Source organism: Neomonachus schauinslandi, chromosome 4, assembly GCF_002201575.2.
Source record: "Neomonachus schauinslandi chromosome 4, ASM220157v2, whole genome shotgun sequence".
Taxonomy (NCBI): Eukaryota; Metazoa; Chordata; class Mammalia; order Carnivora; family Phocidae; genus Neomonachus; species Neomonachus schauinslandi.
In genome coordinates, this window is record NC_058406.1 from 168,672,747 (window position 1) to 168,685,457 (window position 12,711).

At 36.5% G+C, this 12,711-nt stretch overlaps 1 protein-coding gene across 1 annotated transcript in view; it reads right to left on the reverse strand.

Annotated features, from left to right (window-relative positions):
- MRPL13 (mitochondrial ribosomal protein L13) overlaps positions 1-12,711 on the reverse strand; it is a 49,460-nt gene that overhangs the window by 2,124 nt on the left and 34,625 nt on the right. The window lies entirely within an intron of this gene.

A 12,711-nucleotide genomic window follows, 5' to 3' on the forward strand; every position in this document is an offset into this window, starting at 1 on the left:
AGGATCTTGGTTTTGAAAATGGTAAGATTTGGACATGACAGGCAGCTAGCAATTAGGATGTGGAGTTTAGGAGAAAGGGGGCAAAGGGGGAGACCTGTCAAGAGTCCCTACCACAGATTCCTTCTTTTCCATCCCACTTCTGCATATCAAGTGGCCCTGCCTAAAAAATCTTCAGTAGTCCTCCACTGCTTTGTCACAATTCAAACAGCCCAGAAACCAATATATAACCCTCCATGACACGGCCTCAGCTAACACTTCTGAGTTATTCCTTCTACATCCCATTCCTTTACATTCTGATCCCATTACACTACCCGCTACTGCCCAGATAAAAACTTTCATATCTCTTGACTTGGGTACTTGAGCTTTTTTCTGCCTGACAGACTTGACTAATCCTTCAAAATCCACCTCAAAAATCACATCATCTGGGTAGCCCTCCACGACCTTCCTTTCTAACTTAGGGCTCCTCTTTGTGAGATTGCCAGAGAATCTCATGCATACTTCTATTACAGTGTTTCTCAAATTATACTTGACTTTATGTAAATAAATGTTACTTATGTAAGATGTGCTGAATGCTTATTAGATGCCATGAAGTACACCAACTGCTTCACATGCATTATCTCATTTTATTCTCATAACTACATTGTGAGAAAGACACTTTTATCAATCCCATTGTATAGTTGACAATACTGAGGCTCAGAGAAGCTGGGTGACTAGCCTAAGGATACACAGCTAGGAAGTGGATGGTAGGGACCTAGTGCAGACCTCCTGACTGCAAGTGCCTGCATGCACCATTTTATTCTATCACTTCTAGTAGGCTGTTGGTTCCTTTGAAGGCAGGGTCCCCGTATAACTGAGATTATGCCTCCAGCAATTAGCACAGTGCCCAGCATATAGTGGATATCTGTAAGATATCTGTCATTACAGTACAGTGACTGCCTTGAAAATGCCACTTTGTTTTACAAACTCTTCCTTTTTTTACAGAAGGTAGTCAGGATCTTTTATGGATTGTTAATTTGCTTCCAGGAGGGAAAACAATATCATGGCCAAGGGACTAGGTACTTTAGATGTTGGCATAGCCAGAAACATCAGCTTATACTGGAGGCAATTAATGGTATTATATGGCGTTCAGTAGGTACCCTTGTGGGGAAAAGTGAGGCTTTTACATTAAATATGGTTTTATTTCTCCACACGCACGTGCACACACAAAAGCAGGCACACATCCAATGCATTTATACTGCTTGTCTTCTTCCACTAAAAGGAATCCAAGGTAAGAAAGGGGAGGGGAGGTCTATTTACCTGAGTGCTTCTCCAACTTCAGTGGGTATACACATCGCTTGGGCTCTTGTGAAAATGCAGATTCAGATTCAGTTAATCTGTAGAGGGGCTCATGATTCTACATTTCCAACAAGCTCCGATATGCTGCAGTGCTGGTCTATGGACCACAGAATGACTTAGCAAGGGTTCACCTTAGACCTCCCACAGAGCTACTCATAAGACCGAGGGGATGACTATTTGAAGATGCTGAAGAAGCAAATGAAGTAAATTTCTAAAACTAAGCTGCGCCTAAGAGAAGGTAACATACTTCCTCCTTAGCCAGAGGTGATTCCGTTTGCGGTACAGTATCCTTCACAGCTCTACCCACGAGAGGACTTTATTGACAGGCAGTTTTAAGCTTTTCCGATACAATAATAATTTTAAATTATGATAACATGTACTGATGAGGCTGGATACCGGAATTCCTTTGGTATCTATCATCAAAGAAAACTTAAATTGTAGTCCATGTAGTTACTAGATTAAATAATTTTTAGAAGCAAGACACCTGGCATCTAATATATTGCTTTTCATAGTATGGATGCTTAAATGTTGTTTGAAACTTTAGTGAACTTAAATGAAATGACTTAATCCTTTGCTAGAAGGATGATGAGCAAATTTATATTCTCTATCTATTTGCCTTAGTTCTTCGTTGCTGTTTCAGTGCAAATAAAAAATCATGAAGTTTTAAAATAAAAGATCATCTTAAATAAGGTTAATGTTTTTGTAAATAACAGTATTCTAAAATAATCTCAGGAAATCTTTAAAGAGACATTTCAAATGCTGTTACAGAAAATTAATCTCTATTAATTTTTATAGAAATGTTTTCCTTGACAGAAATAAGTTATATTTTAACAAAATTACCATAATCTTTTCTTTATATATGTAATACAAAGTATCCAAAACTAAATATAGCAGAGTTACACTAAAGCACAGACTGTTAAGGAAAATTTCTATTTTAGCTATAACTATTAAGCCAGCTTTAAGAAAGAAGCAAAGCCCAAAATATGAATTTACCATACTTGATGAATTAAAAGTCAATTCCTCTTTCAGGAAGATAAGATTCCACTCATTTATTCATTGAACAAAGATTACTGAATGTCAGGTCTACCCGTGGGCACTGGGAACACAGCAGCAAGCAAGACAAAGTTCTGTCTGTAGACCGTGCATTTTCTCATAGAGGGAGATGCACACACACACACACAGACACACATATGTACACTTTGACCTCTGAGGTGAAAGCTAAAAATGTTAAGCTTTCATAGACACATTTAGGGTAATTTGGGAGATTAATGCATCTTCAAAGAATTAGCCAACATTAAGACTTTCCTTAATTCATTTTCTAAATTGTGCTAAAATTACACAGCTACTAAATGTTCTATAGCAGTAATTCATTTTGCACTTAATGCTTGTCACTAGCAGAAAACTGCCTTCAAACACTATGGTTTTAAAAAAAATCACTTTTTTGAATGAAGAAACAGGACTTAAAAAAGGGCTGTCTGAAGAAGTATTCTACGGTACTTGTGATTGCTCAGAAACTTGAAAGTTAAAATCATACCACCTCTCACAAAATTCTCAATTTTCTATAGCAAATCCTTTACCACTGACATCCCTATGCAAAATGTTGCCAGTCACTCACTAAATGAAACAGGCAAAATACCGCCACTCATTAAAATTTAGGACAAAGATTGACAGAGGCCAACACATTTTAAATTATCTTGAAAATGGGGACACTTCTATAAAAAAATTTATCTTTTGACTTCAGGAAAAATCTTTAGGGAGATTTTAGTTTTCATTGTAAAATGATGGGACAGATCCATTTGGTTTGTGAATAAAATGAAATATAAAGCTATAAAACACACAGATAATGTGATGGTTCAGTTAGACACTTAATATTATTTATCCCATTAAGATAATTTATTTTGCAGAAGAAAAAAGCATTTGAATTTCAGTTGTGAATCCACAAAATTGGGTATAACTTAAGTGTAATAAATCTCAAAAATATTTTATTCTCCCTTAGGTCTTATGTCTTTTCACTCATAAATAATATTTGTCAGTATAATGTTTATTCCAACAAAATATTTAAATGAGAAAAAAAACAAATGAGAATAAAATTTGGACAGTGGAGTAATCTTAAGAACAATAAAAGGTCAGTTTGATTGAGTTTTAAGTCATTTCCATTGTACTGATGAAACTATTTAGAATAAACAGTCACAGGAAATCTGGTAACATTGCATATTCCTTGAACTAAAATTCTTTGAACTAAAGATGTCAGCCGTACAGGAAATCGTGAGGCAGAATAATGGTGCCTTTATACTCATTTCTCCAGGCACTGTACCATGTACCAAATCCTGATTAGAAAAAGTTCAATAGTGCTTTAAAAAACAAACAAACAACTAAATTAATAGGATTGTTAAAAAATTTTTTTAAATCAACTTACTGCTTTTTTCAGTTAAAATAAATCATGAAACACTATGTCAAAAACTAATGATGTAATGTATGGTGATTAATATAACATAATAAAATAAAAAAATGAAAAAAATAAGAGAGACAGATGAATTCTGAAGAAAAAAAAGGAAATCTCTTTTGAAATGAGGATTAAATGGGATGATATGTAAGCTCTTAATATACATGTAAGAATAATATACTTAAAAATTCAAAAAAAAATAGGAATTGCTGTTACATTCAATTATCACTTTTAAGTCGTAAGCTCTATTGGCTTGGAATGATTTGGTTTGGTTGTTCAAGTAGAGATTGTTTTTAATTTTAACAACCAGTCCTAATCTGTTCATAGCCAAAAGAACAGTAAAGTTTAGAATGTCTAATTTGAGCAAAATTCAGCACTGGAAATACTGAGGTCTACAGTTTTTGCCAATGCTGAGCTGGTTGAAATAATGGGAAAATTGGAATATAATCCTGCTCCTGAAGTCCAGCTAATAACTTCTGTCTGTGAAGAGCAGCAAATTAAGTTAAATCTTGTAGGAAAATGCCATATGACCAGACTAGCATAAAATTATGGAAAATCTTGAAGATGTCCAGATCCCAATTCCTTGTGGGTTTTGAAAAGGTAAAAATCCTTCTTTATGGTCTTTAAATAAATTAAGCCTCTGATGTGAAGCACTTTTATAAAAGAGGCATAGGTAAAAATATTGTTTTCTGCATATTTAAATACAACTGAAAATCTGTAGATTTTTAGAACTGGTAAGTTTCCTATCGGAGGGCAGGTATAAGTTTAAATCATTGCTCTCTCCTAGAGCTACAGACTAGACTACACAGGATGCTCACCAAGGCCCTTTTCCAGGGCTAATGTCCCCACACCTGTGTTCCTTTTACAGTGCTGGAGGCATCACCCAGGAAACATAAACCAAATCCTGCTTTCAGCAAAGACAAGTTAGGGCCAATCACGACTGCCCTCGTATCTCTCCACTTCCATCCCTGCCACTCTCTTCTTTGCAGGCACACTTCCAATAGCACACTCTGTAGAGGGCATTAACTGCTGGACACATGGGTTTTCATTATAAACAACTCTTTTCAAGATTTATTGATGCTGACCTTTCCACACTTAATTTCTATACAAAGGTGAGGGGTTTGCTTAAAATAAAGCATTACAGACTTAATGAGTGAGGAATACAAAAATATATTTCTTTTTTCGTATTGTTACATCACTCACTCTGTGGACTATGTGAAGCAACTCCAGTTGAAATTTTCCACATACCTTATTTTTCCTAAGAAAAGCTCTCCTACAGAATTTTGTAAAAATGAAAATAAAGTTTAAAATGATCCAAGTTTTATTTTTACCCTACATAATGAAAAGTTTCCATTGCAGTGATAGCATTATAATTTCTATGATTATTGTGGTTTTGTAATGTGTTGGCAAAACTACAATGATTATGGAAATAATTACTGACAGAATTAAAATAAGTTGACCATTTGAAAGCCACAATGCAGGCAAATGAATTGTGAAGAAAAAACAGTGCTGTTGCTTTTTCTTTGACAAACAAATTCTCCGTGCATACCCTCCAATCATCACTTGCACATGGCAACCACACATTTATTTTGTACCATCAAGAAACAAATTATAATTTCATAACATATTCTAATACTATGTATGCATGAGCTATAAAAAATACTAATACACCAAGTATATCCACTAATTTAAGAAGTGAGGTTTATAGGCAATACTTCTCATACAAGAAAATGACTTTTAGTTATTAAAGTTCAGTTGTCTCATAAATATCAGTTTCTTTCCTTCTTGTTTAACATTGTTTTAAAAATGACTATACAACTAGCATAAGAAGATCTGCATAAACTGAAATTAGGCCTGAGAGAACATAACTTTTGTAAGCAATTTAAAATAATTTAAAGGAAATCCCCAAAATGGAGCTTTTAATTAAGATTAAAACAATTTTGTCAATCATCTACTGGGTTCAAACCTTAGTTCTGACTATCATTACTGTTTGACAGTTGCTCAAAAGCCTTAGTTTCTACTAGAAAAGCTAATAAACATACATTGACCAAAAGCTAATAACAGTTCCAATTAAAAAATGTACCTTTCTATATTATCAACATATTTTAAATTTTATTACTAGGGAAACAAAAACCAAAGCAAGCTATTTTTATGCCTATTGATTTAGGTGCAATCCAGGTACATCTGTTTCGGTCAAGTCTCTGCAGATTCACCATCAGATCTTTCTTGACTAAATTCCAATTGCTACATTCCCAAGAAGATTATATTGTTGGCTTAGCTATTTTGGGTGGAATGAGAGCATATTTTAAGCAGCCTCTTTCTCCAAAAGGAGAAAAAAATTTTTTTCTCATGAAAGCAAATCTACCAGTAATGAGAAATCCCATTTTCAATGGGTTGCCCTGCATAGTGTGTTACATATTTTCATTTTTACTCTAATGTCTATAATATTTAATAACAGAACTTTATGAAATGGCAAACAACTAAAATGGCAACATTCATTAAAGTGGTCAGTGGCCACATGGGGCTAATGAAACTTAATTAAAATGACAAAAAATACAAGTTCCATTCCTCAGTCACACTAGCCACAGTGTAAGTACTCAAGACCCACATGTGGCCAAGAGCCACTGTATTAGATAGCTCAGATACAGAACTTTTTCATCATGGGGAAAGTTCTATTAGACAGTCCTGGCCATTTAAATTGTAATGTGTAAGTATGTACCCACATTAGAATGCAAGCTGGTGCAGCCACTCTGGAAAACAGTATGGAGGTTCCTCAAAAAGTTGAAAATAGAGCTACCATATGATCCAGCAATTGCACTACTGGGTATTTACCCCAAAGATACAAAAAGTAGGGATCCAAAAGGGTACGTGCACCCTGATGTTTATAGCAGCAATGTCCACAATAGCCAAACTGTGGAAAGAGCCAAGATGTCCATCGACAGATGAATGGATAAAGAAGATGTGGTATATATATACAATGGAATATTATGCAGCCATCAAAAGGAATGAGATCTTGCCATTTGCAACGACGTGGATGGAACTGGAGGGTATTATGTTGAGCGAAATAAGTCAAACAGAGAAAGACATGTATCATATGATCTCACTGATATGAGGAATTCTTAATCGCAGGAAACAAACTGAGGGTTGCTGGAGTGGGGGGTGGGGTGGGAGGGATGGGGTGACTGGGTGATAGACACTGGGGAGGGTACGTGCTCTGGTAAGCGCTGTGAATTGTGCAAGACTGTTGAATCTCAGATCTGTACCTCTGAAACAAATAATGCAATATATGTTAAGAAAAAAAAAAAAGAAGAAGGTAGCAGGAGGGGAAGAATGAAGGGGGGGAAATCGGAGGGGTAGACGAACCATGAGAGACGATGGACTCTGAAAAACAAACTGAGGGTTCTAGAGGGGAGGGGAGTGGGAGGATGGGTTAGCCTGGTGGTGGGTATTGAGGAGGGCACATTCTGCATGGAGCACTGGGTGTTATGCACAAACAATGAATCATGGAACACTACATCTAAAACTAATGATGTAATGTATGGGGATTAACATAAGAATAAAAAAAAAAGAGTGAAAAAAAAATTATAAACACACACACACACACACAAAAAAAGTATGTACCCACATTACTATCTGGGGAACATAAGTTAACCAAGTTGTATGGCTACCTGTAAGGAAAGAACATACTTTAATAAAGCCCAAAGGCAAGGCTGGGGCCTTAATGCATATTCTTATCAGAGGGAAATTTGGAATGAAAAGAAAGGGCAGGGAAATACATCTCCATAGTAGTCTAAAAAATGCATCAAGTTACTCTAAGTTTCTCTAAAAGTCTCCTTAAAAATAATTCTAGAAAAACCCTTCCTAGTTCCATTAATATAATAAAGGCACTCAGTCATCTTCTAATTTGTTTTAAATGAGCCAGGAATCATTTAGTATAATGAGCAGTTATGATCAGTACTCTTTATTCATGATATACAACTCCAAATGCATAACCCAAATAAGCACATATTTGATTAAATAGCACCTTTGGTATTTCTGGTTAAAAAAAAAAAAAGTACCATATACCCCTTTTGGTTCAGAATATAAATTCATTTATGATGGTGTTTCTATAAAAAAATCAGATATGACATTCTTAGACTTCCAGAACTTCATACAGCATGGTAACCTACCAAAATCCAAAGACTACTTAAAATACTTTTTTATGATATAACTTTTTAAAGCAAAATATTTGAGAACTACATATGACTTAAGATGCTACAAGAGACACTCAGGCAGAGTGGTTAGGACGATGACCTTAGGCTTGAATCCCTAATCCACCATTTAACAATCGTATGATCTTAGTCAAATTACTTTTCTTTCTGTGCCTACATTTCCTTTTCTATGAAAAAATGAGGATAAAAAATATAAGACATAGACACACACACAAACACAAAGAAACAGTGGAAGCTAACACACCAAAATGTTAACTATGGTGAGATTATTTGCTTCCTTAAGTTTGTATCTTATTCATAGTTTCTACAATGAACATTTAACATTTTTTAAAAAAGATTTATTTATTTTAGTGAGAGAGAGCAAGAGCAAGGGGAGGGGCAAAGGGAGAGAGAAAATCTCAAGCAGAGTCCTGCTCAGTATAGAGCCCACTGTGGGGCTCAATCTGATGACCCTGAGATCATGACCTAAGCGGAAATCAAGAGTCGGACACTTAATCGACTGAGCCACCCAAGCGCCCCAAACATTTAACACGTTTCATTTTTTTAATTTTTTTTTTAAAGATGTTATTTATTTATTTGAGAGAGAGAAAGCACAAGCGGGGGAAGGGACAAAGGGAGAGGGAGAAGCAGACTCCCCTCTGAGCTGGACCCAGGGCCCTGAGATCATGACCTGAGCCAATGGCAGACACTGAACTGACTGAGCCACCTAGGAGCCCTCATTTAATACTTTTTAATTCCGGGGCGCCTGGGTGGCTCAGTTGTTAAGCATCTGCCTTCAGCTCAGGTCATGGACCCAGGGTCCTGGGATCGAGCCCTGCATCAGGCTCCCTGCTCAGCGGGAGGCCTGCTTCTCCCTCTCCCACTCCCCCTGCTTGTGTTCCCTCTCTCGCTGTCTCTCTCTCTGTCAAATAAATAAATAAAATCTTTAAAAAAAAAAAAAAACTTTTTAATTCCCCCAAAGTGAAAGTTTTGAATCAAATGCTTGAGTTTAAAGACTATATTATGTGAATTCTTAGTAAATTAAAGATTCCAGGGTGGTAAATTTAAGCTAGTAAATGTTTTTTATAAATTAGAGATTAATTTCAATTTGTGGCAAATTGTACATCTCTTTAAAAGAATTTAAAAAAATGTTTACATCTTCCTAGAAAAATGTTCTGTATATGTGGGTTCAGTTGTAAAGATAAATATAAGTTCAATGTAGTTTAAGGAGGAAAAGGCACATTGAATATGTCTGGAATAAATGACCATGTAAGTCTGTAAGAACAAGTTAAATTAAAATTATTTTCCCAAAAGTATAAAATTTATCCAAGTACAGAAGTCTCATCTGTCAGACGCCAAAGGGGGAAGAACTGTAAAGATCATAGCATGTAAAACAAATGTAAAACCTTTTATTTTCAGAAACTACTGATTTATCTAAATAAATCACTACATAATCTGGATAAAAAAATGAATTTTATTTTTTTATTTTTATTTCTTATTTTATTATTATTTTTTAAGATTTTATTTATTTATTTGACAGAGAGAGAGAGAGATAGTGAGAGCAGGAACACAAGCAGTGGGAGTGGGAGAGGGAGAAGCAGGCTTCCCGCCGAGCAGGGAGCCCGATGTAGGGCTCGATCCCAGGACCCTGGGATCATGACCTGAGCGAAAAGCAGATGCTTAACGAATGAGCCACCCAGGCGCCCCCCAAAAATGAATTTTAATAAGAAGAATTAAAATAGACTCTTGGGTTTTGAAAAGAAGGCAAACTATTAAATAGGCATCTAAAAAGGTCAAAAGGAGACAATCACCCCACACTAAACTTAGTTGTTAGAATCAAATCACGTCACATAACATATGGTTTCTGGTCATCGTCAAGCAATGAAAACCAGAACCTAAGGAGTGATGGAAAATGTACTTCTTTATTTTAGGGAAAAATATTTATCATGAGGATGTATCCTGATAACTAGCTGGTATTAATATCAGACACCATAAAATCAGTTCTTCATGTAGAGTTTTGTTAATCACTCATTTACTATCAACTGAAAACTGATGATTCAGATGATACAGTGAACAGAAACAAAAGTAATAAAATGTTTTTTTTTTTTTAAAGATTTTATTTATTTATTTGACAGAGAGAGAGATAGCTAGAGCAGGAACACAAGCAGAGGGAGTGGGAGAGGGAGAGGCAGGCTTCCCGCCGAGCAGGGAGCCCGATGTGGGACTCGATCCCAGGACCCCAGGATCATGACCTGAGCCGAAGGCAGACGCTTAACGACTGAGCCACCCAGGCGCCCGTAATAAAATGTTTTTAAAGCTAGTCAATTTCAATGATGCTAGCATGAAGAACTAGTATTAAATTGGAGGATTTTATTACCTTCACTTCATATCTTCTAGAGATTCTTTCCTAATGTCATTTATAAAAGCTGATACAAGGATATTTGCTTCTTCATTTATTCATTCAATAAATATTTGCTGAATGCCTACTTAATGTGCCAGATGCTATGCTCAGGTAAGTAAGACAACACAGAGTTCCCTCACGGAATCTAGTTAGAGAAAGACATTAAACAAAAAAAATCACACAGATACTTAATTACATTAGAATAAATGAAGTAAATGAAAAGGAAAGTGTACAATGAGCCTCTATAAAGGGGGCCTAACCCAGTTCATGGATTATAGGAAGGACTTCTGGAGGAAGTTAGATTTAAATGCTTCACCATCTATATATCCCAGACATCTATCCAAATGTCTAGCACATAGGATAAACTCAATAAAAGTTTGTGCAGCTGAATTAAATAATGGTTTGTTTGTTTGTTTTTTAAAGATTTTATTTATTTATTTGACAGACAGAGACCCAGCGAGAGAGGGAACACAAGCAGGGGGGAGTGGGAGAGGGAGAAGCAGGCTTCCCGCGGAGGAGGGAGCCCAATGTGGGGCTCCCTGAGCCGAACGCAGACACACTTAACGACTGAGCCACCCAGGAGCCCCTAAATAATGTTCTTAATGGAATTTCTCCAACATGTGTCTCAGTGCCTATGACAGTGTCTTGTACAGATGAGATAGCTAAAATGTATTTTTTTTTCTTTTAAGATTTTTATTTATTTATTTGACAGAGAGAGACACAGCAAGAGAGGGAGCACAAGCAGGGGGAGTGGGAGAGGGAGAAGCAGGCTTCCCACGGATCAGGGAGCCCGATGCGGGGCTCGATCCTAGGACCCTGGGATCATGACCTGAGCCAAAGGCAGACGCTTAACGACTGAGCCACCCAGGTGCCCCAGCTAAAATATATTTGTTGAAAAAAATAAATTAATGAGGAAGTTTGCTTCTGTGGAAAGAACATAGGCTTTGGAATCAGACAGTTGGGTTCAAATGCAGGCTAACAAACCAGATGACCCATGCCTTACTCTTCAAAATAGGAATAATAGATCTATCTCAGAGGCTTGTGGAGAGAATTAAATACAATACATGTAAACTCCCTAGCACAGTGTTGGGCAATTGGAAAGTGTCCAACAAATAGTCACTATAATAAATGGTCACTAATAATTATATTATTTTCTTCATCTGCAGATTCAGTAAAGGAGAACCTTGATAAAAGTCAGCAAAATCAAAAAGATTCAAAGAGAATACCCTACAGACTTCTCTGTGTGGAGTCTGAAGATTATATACATGCAATAATGAGAGAGTCAAGGATTAGATTGTTGGACATACTGACAGTGCTGGGAAGGCTTATATTTTCACAAACCTATCTGGCCAAAGAGCCAATAAAGAGATAAGAATTTTCAGAGCACAGAGGGTAGCGTCTGTGGGAAGACGAGCTGTCTAGTGTATAAGCAATAAGGACGTATGGTTCTCTTTTAGATCTACTATATAAATTCTTAAATGTTCCCAAGTCCCCATTAGATGAAGTACTGTTGTATGCACTGAGGATCAGTGATGAGCAAGATGCAGCCCTTGCTCTTGACGAGCTGACTGTGGTAAGGACAGAGTTACACGGCAGGTGCTATGGCAGAAGATGGCTGGGCACTTAGTCTGGTCTTGATGTTTACACAAGGCTTCTTAAAGGTGGTTGTATCAGAACTAAGGTCTAAAGAATGACTTAAGAGTTATGTCAGAGCATGGGGGAGGGACATGTTGTTCTAGGCAAAGTGAAGCAAAACAAAGACCAGGAAGAATTAAATTGTGTAAAAAGGGTGACAATCTTAAACAGGCTGCTATCGTTAGACCAGTGAAGTGGGAAGAAGTTAAGCTTCAGAGACAGAGAGGAACCAGGTCACAAAGACCCTGGAAGGCCAGATATGAAAACCTGCAAACAATTAGATGGGAGATAGTATGTCAATACCAAGCAGCTTTCCGGACCTCAGACAGAGGAAATTGTGTAGAGGATAGCAAAAAGTGTTTGTTATTTTGTTTTTCTATTTGGATCAGGACTATTAATTATCCAGAATTGATGACTTTTCATTAGATGATATTCTCAAGCTTAGTGAAGCAATCTGGAAAATGGTAATGACTATTTATTTATCATTCCAAGAGACAACAATCAATCTAAGTAATTTCATCCTAAACAAAATATCTGACAATTATAGGCACCTATGAACACCCTTGCATGTACATAGCAAGGTTCTAAGACTTAGAGACTTTTTGGTTCTAATACCAACATCTAGAATTTATTTGCAGGTTGAAGATGGAAAGAGTATCCAGGGGAGTAAAAAAAAGTTCACTCTTCCCACCCTCAAGGATCTTTGG